Source organism: Myodes glareolus, chromosome 7 (assembly GCF_982192425.1).
Source record: "Myodes glareolus chromosome 7, mMyoGla1.1, whole genome shotgun sequence".
In the NCBI taxonomy this organism is placed as follows: domain Eukaryota; kingdom Metazoa; phylum Chordata; class Mammalia; order Rodentia; family Cricetidae; genus Myodes; species Myodes glareolus.
Window position 1 is genome coordinate 71,099,110 of NC_142032.1, and position 15,959 is coordinate 71,115,068.

Below are 15,959 nucleotides of genomic sequence, written 5' to 3' on the forward strand. Positions count from 1 at the left end.
TGGGGTAAAGGGGTCTCAGGGCTCTGTTGATTTGCAAGCACACACCAGACATCCATTCTTCACCTTTTCTGAGACCGGGTCCCTTATTGAACGTGGAGCTCACTGATTGAGAGTCTTTGGATCCACCTACCCTCCGCCCTCCCTTTGAGTGCCCCCATTTAATGGTACCAAGGTTTTAAGTCTTTTCCAGGGACTCTGATTCCCACGGCAAGCACTCTACTGTCTGAGGCATCTCCCTGGTCCTGTGTCTCAAAGTCCTTGCACGTCAGCCACTGTCCAGACAAGCCAGCTCAGAGCCAAGTTCACATCCACAGACCATGAGGGAAACCTTTGAACAGGACCATCCATTAAAGTTTTTTTTTTTTTTGACCTGGCATTCTGAGTTTCATTTTGCACTGTACCATTATAATTTTGAGAGTGTCTGCTTGATTTGTGTTTATTGAAACTAAAATTCATTAGAATGTGAAAATAACACTCAACAGTTTACTAAATTGGATTCTTCTTTTTTGATATTTTTGTCCATCATCCGTTCTCACTTGAATATCATGGAATTTTGTTGGTGAAGTGTTATGCAGATGAAAACTCATGTTTTAGTGGCTTTTTTTATTTTTAAATTCAAGAGTTGGTAAGAATATTCTCTACAGAAGTGCTTGGTGTGCCATTGTGGTGGAGTCTGGATTTCTGAGGTCTCGGAGCTTGGCACGACGTTTGGAGTTTGTGTGGCAGGAGGCAGCTGTGTGGAATATAACCCTGCTCCAGGCACCTATTCAGAGGCTGGTTGGAAACTCCCTCCCACTTCTGCCAGTGGAGTGACAGGCGAGTCTCCTAACTCTGGGCAGCCCCAGGTTTATCTGAGCTGGGGATTCTTGTGTTCTTACCCTTATTAATAGGAGGTCATCAATGAGAGTACTTGTATTTCACTGGTTAGCGACATTTTAACATATCTGAATCAAATGGTCATTAAATAAATCCCATGCCATATCTTGGCAGCAACTTTTCCTTGTTTGTGGTTTATAAAGTAATGCTGGTCTAAGTTTTGTTTTATGGCTGAGCATGAACCTCGAGTGCTTCATGTGCCAGGCAAATTGGCTCCACTAGACTTTTTTTTTTTTTTTTTTCAGAGACAGGGCCTCAACTAAGTTTGTAATCCTCCAATCTCAGCCTCCTCTCCAGCTCTCCTCTCCAGCTCTCCTGCCATCTCTGTACCACACTGCAGATAAAACCATTTCTCTCTGCCTCCCAGGTCCTCTAGCTTCCCCCAGGAGTCGCCTGGCTTGGCTTCTGTGTGTGTGGAAGAGCCTGCTCACACACATCTGTTTACAATCAAGTGGGTTAGACAGCCCTCAAGACCAGGAGACCAGTTGCATCCCTAGGACTTCAGGATGCCTCCCTCTACATGAGCCCCCACCGGGTGATTTCAGGGTCTTCCCCGGTGAGCGAGAGCTAGCTAGGATCCCATCGAGGGTCACGACAGATGAGCTTTTTATCGAAGTGTGTGCTTTTATTTTTATCCTGCCACCTGGCAATGAAAATGGAGTGGAGGCCGCCTCGACCTTCTAGAGTGTCTGCACTATATTTTAACTGGGAAGTTAGGTGTACTTTCTCTACTTAATACTTTAAAGGCCTCTTGGGTACGAAGAGAGGCTTGTAAGAACAGCTGCACGTGACCCACCCTGGAAAGGGAACTTCAGATTGAAAAGTCACTTTATTTAATGGCGGCCTTGTTAGAGTCACGTGCTGTCTAGCAGCATCCTTCCGAAGGGCACCGGCAGGAAGAGTTACGCTCTTCCAGAGGTGTTGTGCCAGAAAGGCTGCCCTGTCTTGACAAGGCTTGGAATGTGAGAGTCAGGTGCCCCGTGGGCTGGCTTTCACAAGCCTCAAAGCCATGTGGGAACCTGTGTGTTGTCACGCTCACGTTCTGTTCCTTTTCTGGGATGAGATCTCAAGTTTTTGTCTTCTTTACCCCATGTATTGTGTGTGTGTGTGTGTGTGTGTGAGAGAGAGAGAGAGAGAGAAAGAGAGAGAGAGAGACGCACATAGGTGAATTTATGTGTGTGTGCATGAGTGAAGAAGCAGAGTGTCTTCCTCCACTGCTTTCCCCCCAGAGCTTGCCAGTTCTGCTGGATAGCCAGTTCTCTTGGAAAGTTCCATCTCTTCCTCCCACATCCCCAGCTCTGGGAATATAGGCAGGCCACTGTACTCCGCTGAGTGTTTTATTGGCCTGCATTTGTACGGCCTTCGGCGTTTCACCAGGAACACCTGAATCAAAGTCATGGGTCTGTGCATCACAGTGTGCTGCTGGCCCTTGATTGTTGCAGGGGTCTTTGTTCCCAGGACAAGCCCTGATCTGATGAGTGGATGGTTCATCTAGCTGCTGATATTCTTAGTGACTGTTTTTGACCTTTGCCTACAAGTGTCAGTCTACAGCAAGCACAGCTCAGCCACCTGAGGCTCTCCCGCCAGCAGTGCACACGCCACCCCTGCTCTCGGTGCCAGCTCGGTCTTGGTCACATTAGGAGGCTGCATTTCAGGGCGCAGCTTCACCTAGGAGTGTTCAGCTTCCTGTCGTGTAAAGAAAGTATTTGTGGGCTGCAGTGGGGATTGATTGGGAAAGAACAGTCACGTGACCTATGTTGGTTATCAGTGTGCCAACCATGGGTTCTGACAGGTGGTGCACTTGCATCTTGGGCCCCATTAAGATACAGAACTTAACGGCTCTGTCTGGAAAGTTCCCCGATAGCCTTGTCTGGACCATGTCCTCTGCCACCTCCGAGTTCGCCACAGGCAATCACTATTTTTTGTTAGGTTGATTGGCTGGTTGGTAGGTTTAGCTTGGGTTTCCCTACGTGGTTAGTCTTACTTGTTCTAGAATTTTCCATATAATGCTGCATGTGTGTAGTATATGCATTGCACACACACATTTTGATGTACATTGGCATAGTGCATACTTTATCCTTCAATCAACACACATTTTCAAGTTGTAAAACACGTGGGGTGTGGCAGCACATGCCTATAATTACAACATTTGGTGGTGAAGATCACTGTGTGGTCTCAGGCCGAGCTATGATATCAGGACCGTATGTCAAAAATAAAAAATCAGGTATTTTGTAGCCCACTTAATAAAATTCTGGCTTTCTGCTTGGCTGGACTTGGGGAGCAAGTCCAGGTCTCTAATAAGATGGTTTCAGGGTTTGCACCCTTTTTCCTGTTGTAACTAGCATGTGAAGTCCCTGCTGGAGGAGAGCACACTTCACGTCCTACTTGTGTACCGTGACTAACCTCCCTGCTGCACACTCCCCCCCCCCCCCAGTCTCTTCTCAGCGAAATGCCAGGCTGCCCAGGGAAACTCCCTAGAGGAAGCATGACAGTCTTCCTGAGGTCTGTCTGTCTGGGGCGTGTTTTATAGTTACCAGAGCGACCTTGAATAGATTGATTCCATTTTGCTTATTTATAGCCTTCCTCTTTTCAGCAACCACTTTGAGGACCTGACTGATATATACAATGCTAGGTGGGTGTGGCGATCCAGACCTATGATTCCCCACTGAGGTGGAGATGTGTGATTGGTGTTCTGAAGTATGCTACCTGATCCCCGGAACCCTCCCCACCCACAAAGTGTTGCCACACGGACCCGTGAAGTTCTTTGCCGCCAGGCACTTATTTATGGTTGCATTGCCACAACTTCAGCTTGTGTCTGGGACCTCGAAAAAAGTGAAAACCACAATATCAAGGGAAGGAGTGTGATGAGGAACCCTTTGATTTGAGAATAGTCCAGTTTGATGGTTCCATTTGCTGTTCCAGCAAGCCAGGTGTTTCAGCTGCTGCCTCCCTGGAGGGAACTGAGAGGCCCATTGCTACCTTAACAGAAGGCTATAGCACGCATCACTGGCCTGGGGAAAGGTCAAGATTCAAGCATTCCAAGCCCAGTTTGTTTCCACTCAAGGTGTGTCACACCATGTTAAGGTCAAACCATCCCATGAACACACAGCTTATGTGCCTTGTGTGAGTGTTAGACACCATCTGATTAATGAGTTGATAGTAGGGTCAAGTATTGGAATGCCAGTGCCTGGGAGGGGAGATGGTGACCTCTGCAGGGCCAAGGCCAGCACTGTAGCCTTCTATAGGGAAGGATCAAATGCTGGGCTGCTGGGCCTGGCCCTGTCGTGCATTCCAGCTCACCCACAACTCTGTGCAGCTGCCGATGTGCCAAACGCCAGTTCAAGCTGTAGTCACCTGTGCCATGAGAGGGCCTTGCCGCCCAGGAAAGGAAATTTGCCTGAATGAGAAAGACCGAGACAGACACAGCGCGACCGCCTCTCTGACGTGTGTGCACGCTGCATTTCTTCAAGCCCCAGTGTGACTGGAATCAGCTCGTACTGTTGAGTTTCATGGCTGTTGGTTTAGAACCTGAGTAAGAAAGAATTTTGGTGGTAGGCGCTCCTGTTCTTTCCTCCTTCCCTCCTCTCCCCCCTTTTCCTTCCTCCTTGTCCTCCCTCTTTTTTTAAGAGTAAAAGTTCTTACTATTGCATTCTGATATGTATATACAACCTGATTATCCCACCCCCACCCCCCAAAGCATTGCCACACAGCCTGTGAAGTTCTTAGACACTAGGCAAAGTGTATCGTCCATATTGGCCCCCAGTTCTTGATCCTTTTGTTCAGTCTCTCTCCTGAGTGCTAGCATTACAAGTCTGTGCCACTACTGCCAGCTAAATCCTGTTACCTTCAAGATGACTGCTTGCTGCTTGTGATTGGTTAGTTCCCATTCAGGATTTGAGTGGTTGGGTTCCCCCTGGCTCTACCTGAGCTCTATAAGGAAGTGTGCCTGCCTAGCTCCTCCCCCTCCAGACTAGTCTATGACTGGCTCTTTTGTGCAATCCTGTAAGAGCCACCTCAGGTGCTGCTCTTCCTTAAGAGGTGAAGGTATCTGCATCTGGGTTGGAGGGCTGGGTGCCTCCCCTGTTTGGTTTTTCAGACGCTCTGCTGGGCCTCCTCACATTGCTCTTGGGCAATCAGTCGCCAGCTGAGGCCGCCTGCATTCCTGGTGAAACTTGGGTGGGAAACGCAAAGAGATGGTAGCCCCTGAGCTGTGGTTCCCACCTGGCCTTTCCTCCTTCCATCTCTTGTGGCTCAAGATAACTCAGATGCTGGTCCCTGCCTTCATGTGTGCTGTGCGCTTGTGTGACCGTGCTTGTCGCCTGTGTTTAACTAACTTCAAGGCATCTGACCCCTGAGCATTTACCTTGAGCCAGGTGCGAGGGAGCCTGATTGCTTTTGCTGATGTTGCGGTGGGAGAGTTGCTGCTTATGGAAATGGCTCTTCTTAGACCCCTGGTTAGAAAGATGGAACAGCGGGCTCTTTAGTTCCCGAAGCGCTCGATGCCGACAAGAGGAAGAAGGCCGGAGCATAAGGCTTATTTGTCTCTAAGCATTTTAGAAAAAAAAGATATAGCTGTGCCGTGTTTAAATATAGCACGGTGTTTGCTACCGGGATGGCAAATAAGCAATTGGATATGTAGGTCATCGACTTAGGAGAATGAGTTGGGAGTTTTCCTTGCATCTGATTAACACTGTCTTACAATTGGGCCATCAACGTTATGCCAAAATTGGGTTACACAGAGTTCAGCGAGCCATCTGGGTGGGGGAAGATCTAGACTCAGCAGAGGACACCTTTGCCCTCTTAAGGTATGAAGAGCGTGGCTTGGTGTCCAGCCCTGTGGTTTGTAGCCAACCGCTGTAGCACTTACCGACAGAGCCTGTCCCAGGGAGGGACGTCTCCGTGGAGGCTTCGAAGCACACCCCACAGAGAATGGAGAGAGGAGGAAAGGGCGCTACTTAAGTCGGGATAAATGCCAGCAGTGTATTTTAATACAGTCTTGATTCAGAGCACACTGTTTGGAATTGCATATTTAAAGGAAACTGCCGTCTCCTTTTGAAGGTATGTGACATTTAAAAGATCTGTAGCCGAAGATTGGTTTGACAGCTTCGAATTATATTTGAAAGAGTTTTTCTTGAAAAAAAAAAAGAAAATGATTACTTCTATTTTAAATGTCATCACAAAGACATAAACATGTTTAATCAAATTATATATTTAATTTATGTAGAATGTAATTTTTATTCATGTGGAAGATTCATGGGTGTTTTTTCTCCCCCCCAGCAGCTTTGGAGCCAAGTGATGCTGGTGGTTTGAAAGTGGCTCCCTTATTGAAGAAAACAGCCATTTAAGGTTTCATAAAAATCTAAGCGGGGGGGGGGGGGGGGAAGGAGTATTAGTATTGAAATCCTTTTTTGGTCCACACACTGTTCGTCACCAAACATTTTGGGGAAAGAGGTATTTTCATGATGTTGCTTGGTGATAGTAAGGATGAACCCTGGAGGGATGGGCTGAGAAAAGCAAAGACAATGCGGGTGGAAATAGCAAGGGCGCTCCTGTGATTTTCTTCTTTTGGATTCTTTGAATCAGCAGGGAAGTTACTGTGAGTGCTAGCTGCAGAGCCAGCGCTCCGCTCCTTAAAAGGGAGGCAGCGAGGATGTGGGAGGACAGACCCAGTGCCTGATATAAAAGGCCAACAGAGAGTCTGAGGCCACCAACTGGGTCCCCGAGTCGCTTGAGGAACAGGGGCATAACCGTGGGTCTGCTCTGGGCCAGGCAGCTTCACTGATCCTGGAGATCTATTGGAACACTCCAGTTCCAGAACTTTCTTTGAGTGAGCCGGGCCTTGGAAGCCAGCCAGCCCAGCGTACACGACATGGCTGGGGCAATTGTAGCCCATTCCAGCCTGCTGCCAGTACTTTCGATTCAGCCAGGCTGGACCAGGGACTTCTGATCTTGCCCCCTGGGGCTTATTTTTTTTTCTTCCTAGGCCTCAGGCCAGCAACCTGACCTATCAGGTGTGGCTTGGGGTGCCTGGGAAGTAACATCTGGAGAAAACAAAGCCAGGCTGGGTAGTACCAGCTCCAGCAGAAGGTCAGGGTTCAGGGAGCTGTGTGTTCTTAAGGCCAGGTGCCAGAAGGCCCCATCCAGTGCAGTATGTTTGTCAGCAGGAACCTCCCTGGTTTCTCCTGTGTCTGCCTCTCATCGCAGCTGTCAGAGTAGTAGAATTTAATTCTTGCTACCTTCCTGGCTTTATTTTGCTTCTGGGAATTTAAACTTAGGTCTTCACATGCATGGCAGGAGGATTTTTTGTTTTTTTTTTTTCTCACCGAACTAACCATCTTTCCAGCCCTATTATCTTGTTAGAATCACATAGGTGTAGCGGAAGTAATACAATGAGATGTCAAATTACTCCCTCCCTCCTCTATCTTCTCTCTCCGTTGGTAGCAGTAACCTAGCCTAGAAATGGACACGGGTATAACACAGGTCCTTTGTAGGTTTCTCAGTGGGACTTGCAGGTGCCCAAGGGAACTGGACCATCTTTATAGCCCCTGCGCACCATGTCCCATTTCTCGGATGCCCCAGTGGGGCTTCTGTGGCACCAAGGCTTTGGATGGAAGAGCCCATCAATCCCCTTGTGAGTTTTCTACCACACAGTGACAAGTAAGAAACAGAGCACATTGGAAGGATTGTGAGGTTTGGACATCGTGTATTAGCGGTTCTGCTCTGAGAACAGCAAGGGTTGCCAGCCTGTGCACAGGTCCAGCAGGGGCTGCTGTGTCTGTTGTGTCTCCCAGTAGAAGCCACACCAGCCTCTGGCTTCCCGTGCTTCGGCGAGAATGACAGGTTCTGGGAATCTTAATTTCACATAAAATATTTGAGTACTCTTTGTTTTGAAACCCTATTATGTACAGCTGAGGCCACCCTTGAATTTGCTATTTGGCTCCAGTTAATCATTTTGAGCTAACTGACCCCTGACAATGACTCGGACAAGTGTTTGAATTACAGGGGTGTACCCCCCTACTTGACTCAAGCTTTTTTCAGACCTGCATGCATTGACACATTGCTGAGTGAGGATAACGTTTAGCATTTACAAATGACTGTCCTCTTGAATGCCAGTGTCCTAAGGCGACAGTCTCTCCTCACCTTGGATAATTGTCGGCTGTGATTTTGACTTCTGAACTGAAGTTTCCAAGAGGGTGGCATCATTTGTAGTAACTTGAACTCCGTGAAGGCCGCCCCCTTTCTTTCCTAATTTATTCTGTGTGGTAGTGCAGCTATTTTTAGGGCTCACATCCCAAGTCTAGATCCAGGTGGCTGGAAAACGAGACAGGGGCAGCCTGGGAAGCATCCCCTCTCTGTGCCAGCTTCAGTCCTGTCCCTCCTGACCCTGGTACCAGGAAACACATGCTCTTTGAAGAATATGAAAGCATCGTATATATTTTAGAAAATCACTTTTAATCGTAGCATGGAGAAATAACACTTTATAGATTTTTTTTTCTGTCTCATACATGTATGTATACATTAAAGGACAAAATTCACTAGGGAATATTTTTAAATAAAAAATTCTAAATGTGTTTTGTATTTCATTTTCCATTTGACCTATAGGTATTCCTATGTCTTTCGTATTTTTGGAGTGGTTGAAATCTATCTCATAACATGGTATAAACCACACAGTGACCCTAATGTTACCTAACCCCCATGCAGTGACATTTTACTGTGCTGTAAGTATCGACCACTGTTCCTCAGTAACAGGGATAGCGTGTCAAGGTTTCAAAGGTGATCGCAGGGACTAAATGACCAGGACTTCCCCAATTGCTGTGTGAAGACTCTGCCCTGCAGACTATTCAGAGCTGTGAACACCCACTTTCCCATCATGCCTTCCCATCTTTCAACCTTAACACTGAAGCTTATGGTGTCCTAGCTCCATCTTCTTATAATACTGTCTGTATCCCAAACATCTGGAGACAGCTGTGCCTACTCCACCCTGTGCTCCTTGTCCTTTGCTCAGCTGAGTGTCCTGGCTGCTGAGCACTCAGACTCTCGAATAGCATCCCCCTGCCTCTGGTGGACAGGGTGCCTAGCTGGCTCAGTCACTGCCTGTTTGATGTAGGCTCTTCTTGTATAATTTTCCAGAAAGTTTCCGAATCTCTCAAAAAGGTGCTTGCCCCTCATTGCTCACTTTTGCCTGGATGCAGTTTGAAATGATGGGCCAGAGGGGAGACATTGTTCACTGGTGTTTGGGTGGAGATTGAAAGGTGCCCGGTGAGTTTTTACTGAAGACTTTGGGGGCATGTAGGTCAGGCTTCTTTGGTTGAGCTGGGTTGGTTCTCAGGGAATCCGGATCTCCTGACAGGCATTCCTCACCTCCCTGTTCCCAGTGAAGGTAGTTGTACAATCTATGGACCATCTAGTGCCTACAGACACTGCCTCCCACCCTGTCCCTGGGAGCCTGTGGTCAGATCGCTCAAGGCAGCTGCCTTCTTCTCTTTCTTATAAGCTGGGCAGTTTGGGGTGTTTTGGAAACTCAGCTTGAGGTCACAAAATGACATCGCTGTGTGGGTTGTTGCTCATGGATCTAACTTTCATTCCTTGTAAAATTGGCCATCATCAGCCATTGAATAGCAGATCCCCAAAATCAAGGGACATTACTTGTTCCCAGTGATGGCCAAGGCCCCCCCACCTGTTATCCCCAGACCCTCCATTAGCCAATGAGATTGTGGTGCTCCTGCCACCCAGTGCCCACCGAGGCCCTCAGGATAGTGTTTCCTGCCACCTCGTCAGTGGAGACAGCTGAGGTGTGGGCGCCTTCTTCCCCTTGCTCAGTCAAGTGCTTCCAAGGCTTCGGCAGTTTTCTGTAATTGAAAGCAGTTCTCAAATCGTGGCTGTTGAGACTATTCATGTTGTTTTTTTTTCTTTTGGTTTTTTCAAGATAGGATTTCTTCTTTGTCTAGCTCTCTGTCCTGGAGCTTGCTCTCTAGACCAGGCTGACCTCGAACTGAGATCCACCTGCTTCTGCCTCCAGAGTGCTGAGACTGAAGGTGTGCTCCACCTTAGCCGGGTAGCTTTTCACATTCTAAACAACCTAAAGCCTGCTGAACGTTGCCTGTTCCTCAATTTGCTTCTATGCTTGGAGCCTAGAACTGTGAAGTGCTCACTGCGCAGAGGGTGTTGGTTGGTCTTGCAGTTGTGACACTCTTGGACCTCCCAGCTAGGATAAGGCCGTGGACCTTATGTGTGCTCTGACGGGCAACAGAAGAATTAGTTTTCAGGATCATTTTCTTTCTTGGGGAAGGGAACTTGTTTTCAAGTTAATTAATGTGCTTTGTTTATTACAAAGGCAGTAGTCGATGGAATGGAAACCTGCCTTCTCCGAAACTGACAGCCTCCCAGACCCTCCCAGATGTCACATGTTGGCACACATACCCCATGTCTGATGTGGGCTACTTATTCTGCCATGCAGGGGCTTTGTTGTGAATGGTTTTTCCCCATGGAGCAACCAAAACACATTTTCCATACCAGGGAGCCAAGCCTTCCTGGAGTAGGCTTGTACTTAGTGGGCCAGCTACATGATACTCAAGTGGTGCAGGAACCAAGACAACCCCAGGTCCTAGATCACCATGGGACCCAGAAAGTAGGGATCGATAGAAGAGGCTGCATTCCCCCCTACCCAGCTGCTGTCCCTTGTACTACGTTCGTGGATGCCTGGCCAGACAGCCCCCAGTGTGCACATCTCTTTCCCCTGCTTACTCAGCAGGCATGATCCACACAGTGCCTACTGTTCAGTTTACGCCTGCAGTTCAGTGCATAGCATCACACGCTGTCCCTGTCCTCAAGGGGAGGAAGAGATGGTAGGTGAGGGTTAGTTAGGCTGGCCCCTCCCACGTGACAGACCTTGCTGAAAGTAGACAGCAGGGGAAAAAAGCTAGGCGAGCACATACTGAGGCTGCTTGGGATCCTGTGGTCCCCGAGTTAGGACCCGTGGTGATCTTAATCAGCTAAGTCATTTCTGTGTCTGCCTGTATACTCCTGGAAGTTCTTAGAGAAACCTGCCAAGACAATTTCCCCTGGTGCCTCCTCGGGGCAATGCTCCACGGCGCACTGTCAGCAAGTATCTGCCAAGACAAGTATCTGAATTTTAAAGTTAGGTATTCTGTGGCTCCGCTCTCTGTAAGGACCTCCTCTCCAACCTTCAAGGAGCTATGGTGCTGGCTTCAGAGATCCTGACAGTCTTCCAAGCCCTTTCCCATTTTTAATCCACTAAATAAGCTGTCACCCTTTGCTCCGGCTGAAGGCTGCAGGCTCTTCCAGATCTTCTACTAGGTGTTTCCTTCTGTAAAGCCCTCTTCAAGGGACAGTTGCGTTGCCCGCTCCCCTTTACAGTGGGCTGTCTCTCCTCTACAGCCTGTGCCCACCACCCACTAAGACCAGGCAAGGGGAACATTTGTTTTCTTCAAACCTTGGTTTGCGGTTGAGAAACAATGCAGTTACCACTCAGCTCCATGCCCCCCCCCCCATGTCTAAAAGGGTCGGTTTTGTCAATCACGTGGGCATGTAATTTTCTTGTCGTTTGGGAGTTGTTTTCTTGGGAGACATTTCTACTTTGCAGCCAAGAATTCACAGAGGTCCCGAGAACCACCTGCCTCAGTATCCCGAGTGCTAGGATAAAAAGGTATGTACCACCACACTTGGAAATTTGTGTGTGGTGTGTGTGTGTGCGCACACACTAGAAAGCAAGAGACAACCATTTTCTTCTACTGATCAAATCATTGGAAATGGGAAAAGTGATCCTATGGCACTTTAGGACAAGCCACCCTACACGGGAGTTCAGCTGTGTTGATAATTAATACTTAGTTCCCTCCTATGTTCAGAAACAAGAATATTGAACCATCACTATACGTCAGAAGGGAAGGCGCTGGAGAAGGTAGCTATGAGATGGGCTTTTAAAAGCGTCAGGCGAGCACCGCTACCTCAGAAGGGTGGTTCTTTGGCTGTGCTGGATGCTTCTGTCATTGGAATCTCTAGACCACTCAGGCTGTGCATGTCCCTCTGTTCCTGACACCTGAGAGCCTGGAATGTCTGCATTATACCACCTTTCTTACACTAGGGTGTTTGGCTTGTAAGGTCGCGGGTACGTGCAGTGGGCAGAGACCTTATGCCTGTTAGGAAGCTAGGGCGTCTTAGATCTGAGTGTCTGGGCCTGGACACGCCTGCCTATATTTAATCCTAGCACTCTGGAGGCAGAGGCTGTGGGAGCTCTGACTTCAAGGCTATCCAGGGCTACACAGGGAGATCCCTGTCCCTCTCTGGCTCCTGAAATTGTATGACTGGAAAAGTCATCGCTAGTTGGGAAGTTGGGAAGCTAGTAAGTGATTTCATGGCTTTTGTTGGCGTGTGGATTTTGTTTTCTTTGGTTGGTTGGTTGTGGTGATGGTGAGGAAATTTTTTAATTTTTATGTTTTTAATGAGCCATATGTGTTTCTCTGCTCCCCTCTTCCCTTCTGTCCTTTCCCATGCTCCCAGTTTGCTCAGATCTTGTCTTTTTCTCCTTTCTATGTAGTTCTTTGTATGTTTCTCTTAAGGTCCTCTTTGTTGTCTAGGTTCTCTGGGGTTATGGACTGTAGGCTGTTTTTTGTTTGCTTTATGTCAAAAAGCCATGTATGAGTGAGCATATATGATATTTGTCTTTCTGGGTCTGGGTTAACTCACTCAATATTGTTTTTCCTAGATCCATCCACTTGCCTGCACATTTCAAGATGTCATTATTGTTTTTTTTACCACTGTGTAGTACTCCATTGTGTAAATGTACCATTTTTTTTAAATCTGTTTTTCAGTTGAGTTTATTTCCAGGTTCTAGCTATTATGAATAATGCTGCTATGAACATGGCTGAGCACATGTATGTAGTGGCATTTCAATTGAATTTTTTAAAAAATAAAGTCGGCCTGAAAGCCTAAGAGTAAAACAGTCCCACTGGTTTAGTGCCTTAGAGACCAGGTTATGGTAACACACACCTTCAATCCCAGTAGCCACACTAGTTGCCATAGAAATTGGATGGCGCATGTCTTTAATCCCAGCCCTAGGAAGGAATATAAGACCTGGGAGGGGCAGGGATCGCGGGGGAGGGAGGGAGGTGTAACTGCAGGAGAGACAGCTCTCAGACATTCTCATTCTGAGATTCTGGTAGACAGGATCGCAGTTTCAGACTGAGGTCAAGCTTAAGAACCAGTGGCTGGCTGTTTTGATGTTCAGATCTTGTTGAACCCCAATTTCTCTCTGAGTTTTATTAATTGTGCTTCATATGGCCTTGTGGTATGATTGTGCATCCTTTGGGTATACGCCCAAAAGTGGTATTGCTGGGTCTTGAGGTAGATTGTTTCCTAATTTTCTGAGACATTACCATACTGATTTCCATAGCGGCTTACAAGTTTGCACTCCCACCATTAATGGAGGAGTGTTCCCTTTACCCCACATGGTGAGGATATATGTTAGCCAAATGTTGGAATACAGGTCAACTGGGAGATTTTGGGAGGGCAGGTTTGTGATGATATTTTGTTTGTGAGCTAACAAATAAAGCTTGCCTGAAAGTCAAGAGTGTGGAGCTACCTGTTCCAACAATTAGCCATAGGGGCCACACTTTTAATCCCAGCACTAGGGAGGTAGAGACAGGGTGGGCTATAGCTGGGCAGAGAGAGGAATATAAGGCTGGAGGAGATAGGAGTTCAGGGCATTCAGTCTGAGGCTGTGTAGAGACAGGATACTCCATTCTGCCTGAGGATTTTGTAGAAGTGGCTGGGTGCTCTGCTTCTCGGATCTTTCGGCTCCCCCCCCTCCCCCAATATCTGACTCCACAAGTTTTTGTTATTTTTGGTTTTTGTTTTTCGAGGGTTTCTTTGTAGCTTTGTAGCCTGTCCTGGAACTAGCTCTTGTAGACCAGGCTGATCTTAAACTCACAGAGATCCTCCTGCCTCTGCCTCTGGAGTGCTGGGAATAAAGGTGTGCACCACCTCCTCCTGTCTTTGACTCCGTGTTTTTATTATTAAGACCTATTAGAAATCGCACTACACAGATTGGAGGCAGCAGTTCATGAATGTCAGTGTGTCTCTCGCCTTCCTAGTGGGGTGTCTTCCTATGTGGGCTCTGTAGTCACATAGCAATCCCCACTGGTGGAATTCCATCTTCATGGAAAAGCCAGATGTTGGCTTTCTCTCTCTCGGCCGCAGGACTGACTTCACTGCCTAGCTCTGCTGCTGCTCTGCCTGTCTGAGAAGCAGGTCAGGTGACTGGAAAGATACCGTCTATTTCCCCCAACCTGGGTTTAAACGAATGTGAGTGCTGTTTAATGCAGTACCTAGCCTCATATTGCATTTGCCAAGAAAGTGCGATTTTTATTGAACATTAGGATTGAATTCTTAACTGGGTAATCAATTTTCAGTAGTGAGTTAAAATGCCTTCTATTAATGGACAGCTGCAGCCGTTCCTCAGACTTGCAGGAGACTAGCACTTGTCAGCATTTATGCTAATGGCACGCATAACCCAGGAGCTTATGAAATGCACTTTATAATCCAGTATTTCTTAGAATACTTGCTAATACTTTTTGCTTGAAGGTATTGATTGTTTGGTCTCTTGGTGTGCCGTGTGGCCCTGTGAAGGAAGCCAAGTGACATTTTCACGCCGATGACACCACCTTTCTGGTTTTGCACCCTTGGCTCCATGTCAGAGTGGATGGAAAGGGTCCATTTGTTCTCGTGCTCCGCTGTTTAATTTGATCTGCCGTGCAGCTACAGCAAGACAAATAGTATTTTTAATGAAACCATTTAATAACCTGGTCGCTTTGAGTTGAAGGCATTGGGAAAACGTAATTAAAGGATGGCTAGATGTAAACAGAGTCGGCGCTTCGTCCTCACTGACTATTCATTGTGTTTTCAGGGTTTCCTCACCGTAAATGGTTGTGAACCGATGAAGCTGCACCCCCTTAAAAAGACGGACATCCCCTCCAGTGAGCTGTAGTGTTTGTGGACGCGTTTACATCGGTGAGTTACTGTAAAATATCTCCAGGTAAAAGCTGAGTTTTCTAAAATCCCTTTTGGAAGGTGTTTTCAATTAGCAGATGACTATGGATCGCTGGCAGCCTCCGGATGCTTCCCTGGGATGTCTCATGCCCGGATCATATTGATTGTCTTTCAATTAATTGCATCTGGTATTTTCATTTATCAAAGCAAAATACATGTAATTAACTCTGAAGCAATACAGTCCAGTGGCAAGAGATTCCTGCTGCTGCTGCTCTGGAGATAAGTCAGCAGAAATTATCCTACAAGGAAACCGGAGTCAGGATGGAAATAGTAGTAGGACTTCTCGACATATTAATTAAAAAGAATAAAAATGAATTAGGGAGATGGTTTCTTGCCATTCAGTTACTTTGTAAGATGGTAGATGGATGTCCTTAAAAAGGAAGCGGCTGGCTGGCAATGGTGCTTATCCTTTTGGAGTTCCAGCCCTCGGGGATGTCTTGTGAGCTGATGATTTTTTTTCTTCTCCCCTGAGGGAGTCAGTGGGGGACTGTGGGTGGAGGTGGAGGAGGTACGTGGTAAAGAGCATTTTGATTGGGCACGGTTCACTCTGCACTGGCAGCGAGGTTTGGGGTTCTTTATTCTTACACGCCTTTTGCCGTCGTACACCAAATACGGGTCTTGCTCAGAAGGCTTGAGATGGTCAACTTCTTTGACGGGATTGGTTCCTGCCGTGCCCCCACCATCCCCGCGCTTTTAAAGAAAATACGTATGTTCCCCTTGAACTAACAATGTCATTCAGAAATGAAGAGTCAGTTGTGAGCCAACTTATTATTCTTCCTGTATAGTTTAGAGGTTCGAGCCGCGGTCCAAGATGGTCACAGTTGGGTCACAGCTGGCATGCACTGTGGCCTCTAGCCTGACTTCTCAGCGCCAAGGAACAGCAAGCGGTGACTCTCAGGGGTGGGGAGGGGAGACCAAGCTGAGTCTCAGGTGGAAACAAAATGGCACAGGGAGGTTATAGATTGGGAACGGTTCTATCTAGGTAGCTCCTTTGCTTTCTCCTGGAGCTAGGTCAGTGG

The 15,959-nt window shown here is 47.4% G+C and overlaps 1 protein-coding gene across 7 annotated transcripts in view; it reads left to right on the forward strand.

Annotated features, from left to right (window-relative positions):
• The window catches only part of Ctbp2 (C-terminal binding protein 2), a 131,444-nt gene that overhangs the window by 27,059 nt on the left and 88,426 nt on the right, over positions 1-15,959 (forward strand). For all 7 annotated transcript variants that reach the window (XM_087908333.1, XM_087908337.1, XM_087908334.1 and 4 more), the window contains one exon: positions 14,798-14,901. The gene's annotated coding sequence lies outside the window, so the exon portion shown is untranslated. The remainder of the gene's footprint in view (positions 1-14,797; positions 14,902-15,959) is intronic.